Consider the following 8159-nt stretch of genomic DNA (forward strand, 5'->3'; position numbering starts at 1 on the left):
TTTTTTAAAAAAAAATTCATATTTTTTTAACGTGTTTTAATTATTGGTACTTATAATATTTAGTTTATTTCGTATTTTTTTAAACATGTTTTAATTATTGATACATATAATATTTATTTTATTTATAATTTTTTTCTTATGAAGCTTATCTTTATAACATAATTAGCAATAATAAATGTAAAAAATTATTAAGATCTATAATTAATAAATAATATTATAATTATGTAATTAATTAAAAATATTCATAAAATAAAATTGATAAGATATATATGAAAAAATGAAATTTTCATAATATATAATAATCGTCAACCGTAATTACATCTACTAATAATGCCGTCCTCCTATATGACCTCATGTTCCGCAAGCAAGTAGTCCCGTTGTTCGGCGGGTCTAGTATTATACCGATGAGGAGGACGAGAATGCGGATGAGTATGACGTGTATATGACAAAGACATACCTTGTGAAAATATGCCGCGCCCGCACGCTACATATCATATTGTAAGAGGGCATCAAAAAAAAGGAAAAAAAAATCAGATCCATATGTATCAGTAAAACTAATTGGAGTCTACGGCGGTGGATTGTCGGGAAATTCAAAAGCGGATCTCCCGTGAGATGGGCTGGCAAACTATGCGAATCCCGCATTAAAATCTGACCGACCAAACCCTAAAGTGAACCTCGAGTGAAATCACGTCGTATGATATTCCAAGGGGTAGGGGACGACATCACCATTTAGAAGAACTCAAGTAGTCCTCCGGATCGGCTGAACAGTATTATATGGGTTATTATCATGCGACCCAACGGGTGTTCTTGCAATTGCTGGTTGGGGCAGTGACATCATTATTAGCCGCATTTCCTCGTTACGGATAAGCTATATTCCTCATAGCTGCCCGGGATCGACGAGATGGATTGAAGTTATCTATAATATGTAAAATTTGTTCGATGCCATCATCCTAGTAATGATATCAAAATTAACAAAAGTTATGAAATGATAATAAGTTATGTTCTAAAAAATAATTAATGAATTAAATTGAAAGTGTTTGCACAAACCGTTACACCCATTGCGGCTCCCGGAATGAAAATCCACCTCCGGGTATGTTTACGGTACCACTCAATATATCTTGAATGATAGTAAAGTGCATCCGTTGCGGGATCACCATTAACTATATAATCGATACGACGGTCCCACATATCAATCCATCGTGCGTGCTTGCCTACCCAATCCTTCCTAACCGACCTTAATTTAATATTATGCAAAGCCGTATGATCACGCGGACAAGTAGGTATTGGTTGCTGCATACCGAATCGACGAAGTACTCGATTTGGATAATACCACTCAACTATCCAGCAATAGATGAGTGGGACACGAGCTCTCCAACTATCTTGTCCCCGCCGGCAATAATATGGTAGAGCCTCCGGAATGTCGTCGGGGTAAGGCTCCCAAATAATCCGGTATCGTAATAAAACATATCAAATTAAATCAAAAATTAATTTATAAGCTAACATTATATTAAACTCATTGTTATCATTACTTACGTCTTCTGATCTCATTCTATCGAGTTGGTAGCGCAAATGTAGCAACATAAATGTGGAGACCTCCGTTGTCGGTAGACCTTGACTACAACCGCATAAACAAAAAGAATGAGATTTTCATAAATTATATGCACGAAAAAGAATTAATGACTCGCGAACTAAAAAAGCAATAGATCACATACCGACTACCGAGATGTGCATCTTCAAAAGGATGACGGTCTATTAGGGATGAGGAGACACATCTAAAGTACTTGCATGCCCAAATCTGCAATACATGTAGAACACCCTCAATTTGATGCTTTGATGGATCGGTTGCACCGCATAACTCCCGATACAACCACGCAAGCCCCGCTGAATCCCAACCGTCTTGCGTAAGGCTGTTGAGGTTCGCCAGCGGTGGAAGAAATAGCAAACTAACCGTGCCCCCGATTTATCTGCAAAAATACATCCTCCAATCGGGCGGAGAATTAATGCTCTAGCATGCTGTACTATAGTAACGTCATCAGCATTTGGAGGAAGATCATCAAAGTGTTCTCTCGGCCAACTTATGTTTATCTGCGTGCCATGCAAATTGGGTGGGCGAATACCAAGTAGATCATCACAAAGAGTACCCCAATTGAAATCAATAGGGCCGGTAAATGCATGTCCATCAATTGGAAGTCCTGTGAGTACCGTTATATCCTCAAGTGTGATCGTATATTCACCTTCCGGCATGTAGAAGGTATGAGTCTTAGGCCTTCACCGCTTGACCAATGCAGTAATCAAATGCCAATCTAGCTGGAAATATCCCATCATATAGACTCCGTAAAATCCCAAAGCTTGAAGATACGAGAGTATATGCGGATCAAGTTCGTCTACGTGTAGTATCGATCGCTGACATCTAATTAGTGCATTTTGATTTGGCTGTGAAATGTGATATGAATTGTTAGTAGCAATTTTGATATTGCTATTATGAATGACAGATGAACCGCTAAATTTCTCAATTATCCGAGCGTTCCATACGGTCTTTGATTTATGTCGGGCCTGCCGTGTAAGTAGTGAATCATCCCGAGGTCCCGGTTGAATATGAATCTTCCGTGCCACATCTACAATTGTGATATTATCTATATCATTAGATTGATATATCTAATGTAGATATGGAACAGATGAACAGAATAAATATCGCGCAACCGTGATATTATAACATCATAACAAATTAATTTATAAATGGTACACATTATTCAGTATAGCTAATTTACATAATTCACACAAGTTTGCCAATCTGTGATCTATTCTTGAGTCGATTTGTGTGCACAAGTACTCTTGTTGTGCCCCGATTTTTCACATATCGCGTAATGGATACGAGATGTACTACTGTTCGGTGTCCTCCAGTCCATCTCATTGCGTATATGTGATGCACGAGGCCTTCCTTTTTTCCTAATGCGGCTCGGGTCCGACACTAATGGCAATACATCGGGTTCAAACCAGTACTCAACATGCCCCAATAGATAAAATATATACCGATAGCACTGAAGGGTTTTTATCCAGCATGTACCACTCATCTACGTACGCCTCGTAATCAATTATATATGCTTGACATGCTGCAATTACGTGGGAACATGAAATTTTAATCTTTTAAAAATTTTCACATGTGCACGTTCGCGGGTCTAGGCGCACTATCTATTTATGTCCCCCTAATCTTCTGGATCCGTCGAGTCTAGTTTTAACTTCGAAAATCCTTACATCGTAGTCGAAACATGTCACTCCGTGCCTATTTGCGAGCCGATTGTTTTCCTCGAGCGTCTGACCCGCAAAATGTGTAACTACATGTCCTTGGTCCTTCCGTATCATATACATCGTTCTTCTCGTGTCAAAATTGTTGACCAACCGATAGAATATCTTCTCCATCATAGTTTTTATTGACAAACCACGATAACCCTTCAGTATGCCATTGATCGATTCAACTAAATTTATTGTCATCGATCCATATATTCTCTCTTCATCATAAGCCTTCGTTCATTTGTCCATTGGAATCTTGTTACACCATGCGGTTGTGCGTGCATCCATACCCCTAATTTCGTCCATGATGTGATTGAACTTTCATTGTTGATTCACGTAAACTGTACATTACAATAATAATTAATACTTCATTCTCAATTTTATGAATATGCATTTTCCTCAAATTTTAAAATTTCAAAATTTACCTGCCTCCTCAATAAGATCTTTACCTTCGGCATTTTTGAATTATTTATTGTAGTTGCATACAAGATGTCAAACGCAATATCTATGGTGGTTATGTGGAGGACGTCACCCCGCTGTCTCCATTGCTCTTTTAATCCCGATATGCCTGCATGATATTACACAAATATTGTCCTTACTAGTAACATATCTCCACAATAGAGTCATAAACCAAGTCCAATTATCAATATCTATAGCGGCTCTAGCTATTAACTTTTTTTTTTTAAATAGAGTCTCTAGAGAAAGTCATAAAGGAGAACACGATAGCGTACTTGGAGATGGGGTGAATAAAAAAATTCGTCCTAATCTCGTTAATTTTTTTTAATCGGGTGAAATCTAACTTGTGCTTCTCGTGTTGTGCTATCTGATAACCTTTTTTTGTTATTTTTCCAAAAAATCATTTTAAACTCTTAAAACAATAAATATTTTTAAACAATATCTAAATTTGTAAACATTATAACTATTATCAAAACATTCGCAAAAATTTAAAACAAATTACTAACAACATATAGGTAATATAGATGATGCAGGTATAAATAATAACCACATAAATAAATCTATACTTACGAAACTGTAAAAAATAATTGCAACGAAATTTACCTCAAATTATCGAGGAGCGCATGCACCGAATGAGGAGCTCAAATTGTCAAGAGAAAGTACCGAATTAATTTAAATATTACGAAAATATTAATTTAAAAACGTAGTACTAACAACATATAAATCATATAAACATAAATCCATACTTAATTATAAAGAAAAGCGTCTAAGGGAGAACGTTTGAAGGACAGCAAGAGCGTCTGAAGGAGAGGGAGAGCGTATGAAGGACTGAACAAGCGATAGAACATTCTAAGGTGGAGGAAGAACGTCTAAAGGAGAAGGATAGTGAGAAAGCGTTCAGACAAGAGAGAAAATTTTAAGGATGAGAGAACGAAAGAGATGAAATTTTAAAGAAGGGGAGGGAGAAGAGGGGGAGAGAGGCGCAGAGGCTCACGAGCACTGCGGTGCGTGAGATGCGGGGGGGCGGGGGCCCCCACTCTCGCTCGGCGGTTCGGCTGCCGAGTGAGGGAGACCCCCACCCCCAAAAATCGGCACCCCAATTGCCGAGCGAGACCCAAATCCGTAAATATTTTTAAAAAAAAATTAATTTCGTAAATATATATTTTTTAAATTAAATTGGAAAAAAACCCACATTCGACAATTATGAGTCAACTTCACTGTTATCTCCTTGAGTCCAGGCATTTCTACAGTTTAAGTATTGGGGTGATCATTGAATCACAAAAAGGATATATCTTGGTTGTTCATTACAAAATTTATATGAAAAATTGTATCAGAAGCGGATAAAAGACAGTGGACAGTGGAGTATGACATTTTTAAGATGGTGAATTGGTCTCTCGAGAGATCATAAAAATATCTAATACAGCCTATTGAGTGCCGAGACATACACCGACTTGAGAATAATGCGGAAAGATTTCTATATGTTTTGATTAATCGAAAAGAGTACATAGAGAGTTTCTTTGTAAATTTTATTAGATTTAGACCATTTTTTTTATCGGAGGACTATATGAGAAAATCTAATCAGATATGCAAAATCAAAATAGATATAAAAATTAAAGAAAATATCCTAAATATTATTAGAAGATAATATCTTTTAATACCCTCCAAGGGGCCACAATGATCAGATCGGGGTTCAAGGCGAAGACAGTCGGCTCAAACTAAACCCGTGCGAGTGATTTTAGATTTCGTCATGCTTTGAGCTACAATAACGTGTTAGATCTCTCTCTCGTAATTTTATCAATAATAGCAAAAGAACACCCGCATGTGCAATGCAAAAAATGACAAAAAAACAAGAAATTTGTTCGGAGAGGGATTTTTTTTAAAATGAAGATTAGTTTGGGAAAGAATTTGAAAGGTTCTGAAACGAGAGACTTAAATTTAAGTTTTGAAAGTAGATATTTTTGGATTTAATTGATAATTGTCTTAACTAAGTATATATTTATGAAGTTAGTCGACAATTATCTTAACTAATTACATAGGCACCCTTGCTCATGTGACTATATTTACATGACTAAAGTTTTTTGCCATTAAAGGCCATACGACATGTTACAAAATATCACAATAATTTCACAAAATATGAAAGTTTATAGTTTTTTAATTTTTTTTATCATACGCGGTATTTAGTATTTTCGAAAGCCACATGTCAAAAAGATCATCTCATTAGTCATTACCTTTCTGTTATAGGAAAATTTTAAAATAAGGGCATGAAATGTCTTTATTTTATCAAATAGCAACATAAATTAGACTTTATTTTAAATAAGGATTAATACCAGAAAACCCCAAACTAGTACATTTGTGATAACTTTACCCCAAACTATTTTATCACGAAAAATCCTAAATCGATACAGCTGTGATAAATTCACCCCAAACTATTTTTGACCATAAAAAATCCCGAACGAGTATATATGTGACAAATTTATCTTAAATTTTTTTTTAGCCACAAAAAATTTCAAACCGATACACCTGTAACAAATTTACCCTTTGTAAGTTTCGGTTAAATTGGATTAATACTACGAAAAAATCCTAAAATAATACACTTGTTATAAACAGAAAATAAAAATCCTAAATTGACACACCGTCAACTGCCATGTATCATTCAACATAGCAATTTGACGGCAAAATTTAACTAAAATTAAATGAGGGTAAATTTATCACAATTGACTCAATTTTGGGTCAATTTAGCATGGATGTATCAGTTTGGGATTTTTTGTGGTAAAAAAATAATTTTGGATAAATTTATCACAAATTTACTGATTTAGGGCTTTTCGTGATATTAACGGTCCGAAATGTTTTTATTATTTTAAATAAAAACTTTTTTTTGGTCACAAGCCATGTGTATGTACAGTTTGTGAAATCCTACCCCCTTCTCATGTGTCTTCACCCCAACTCCTCCCCAAAGTGAAAATTCGAACCATTCATCCTAAGAAAATATTTAGTGGTCATCAAACTCCATGTCATCAGCCTACGTGGAGCGCGAGATCCATTCGAAATTCAACACGTGTCCTCTGACCTGGAATTAAAAAAAAAAAGAATAGAACGGGTGCCATTTTTTATCTCTCTCCTATGGCAAACTAGCAAGCCGGACAAAGTTTGAGGACAAGCAACATTAAATGACATTGATTGATGACCATCAAATATTCTCTCATCCTCAAGTGATAGAAGAGTGACTACCGTTGCAAATCCTTTGATTGATAAGGGCATGCATGGTAACCATTCTCATTCTTTGAATCTGATTCTGGAAATAAAAAATGATGAGAATCGTGTTTGGTAACGCAAATAAATTTGATTCTGATTATGTTCCTAAAATCGGTTTTAGAGAATCAGAATCGGTTTTAAAGCAAAATCCGTAACAAAAAAAAAGTTGGTTTTTGAAAAAGAATCACTTTTGAGAATCACAAAACAAAATGAAGTCTCATATCTCTCACTTTTCCCTTTCAGTTCTCTTGTCATTTTTTTTCTTAACCTAATAAAAAAATATAAAATATAAAAAAAATTGGAATTTTTTTAAAAAATCACCAAAAATTTAGAAAATCCCTAAAAATAGAATAAGCTTATATTAGGCTAGTTTGACCTCATTTTCATAAATTTGGGCCTAAATTTCCTAGATTTCATAGATTTCACTCTTACGCAAAAAAATGTCACAGAAGATGATGACATCCAACATGTGGATGATAACATATATACTCGTAGTCGTGCGTCATAAAATGTAAATATTTGCACGTAGAGCTGAAGCTAAACACCCACTTGGATTTAGGATAGAAGGCGCCAAATGATAGTGAAAAACTTGTACTTCGTATCAAGGAGGATAATTTATTTATTTTTTTGTTAGTGAATAATTTGATTATTCGGCTGCTATGTTTGTATGTATTTTGGATAACGCAACATTTAAAGAAAAAATGAGTTCTTAATATGGGAACTTTCCCATGCCGCAATCGAACTTCAAACGTAATGTATTAAAATTTGTGTTTCATTTATGACATACTAAAAAAATAATGTATTTTAAATTATTTTAGTGTGCATTGAAAATTACTCTTCAATTTAGAATGAAATTTTACAAAGTAATTACATAGTTATTTGACTTAAATGAAAAAAAAATTAGGAAGAGAAACAATTTTTTGAAATAGAAATTTTGTGCGGTTATCAAATGCGTTTCTATTCTAGTAACATAAATTTTGGGCAGTTATCAAACGTGTTTTGATTCTCTAAAACTCATTCGGGAACAGAATCAGAAAAAGTCATTTTAATCGGAATCAGTTTTTTGGAACAGAATGGTTACCATGCGCAGCCTAAAAACCTAAAGTACAGTAATTATTTTTCTTTTTAAATACCGAAAAGAACGAAAAAAGATTCAATAACCA

Source organism: Rhodamnia argentea, chromosome 7, assembly GCF_020921035.1.
Source record: "Rhodamnia argentea isolate NSW1041297 chromosome 7, ASM2092103v1, whole genome shotgun sequence".
Classification (NCBI taxonomy): domain Eukaryota; kingdom Viridiplantae; phylum Streptophyta; class Magnoliopsida; order Myrtales; family Myrtaceae; genus Rhodamnia; species Rhodamnia argentea.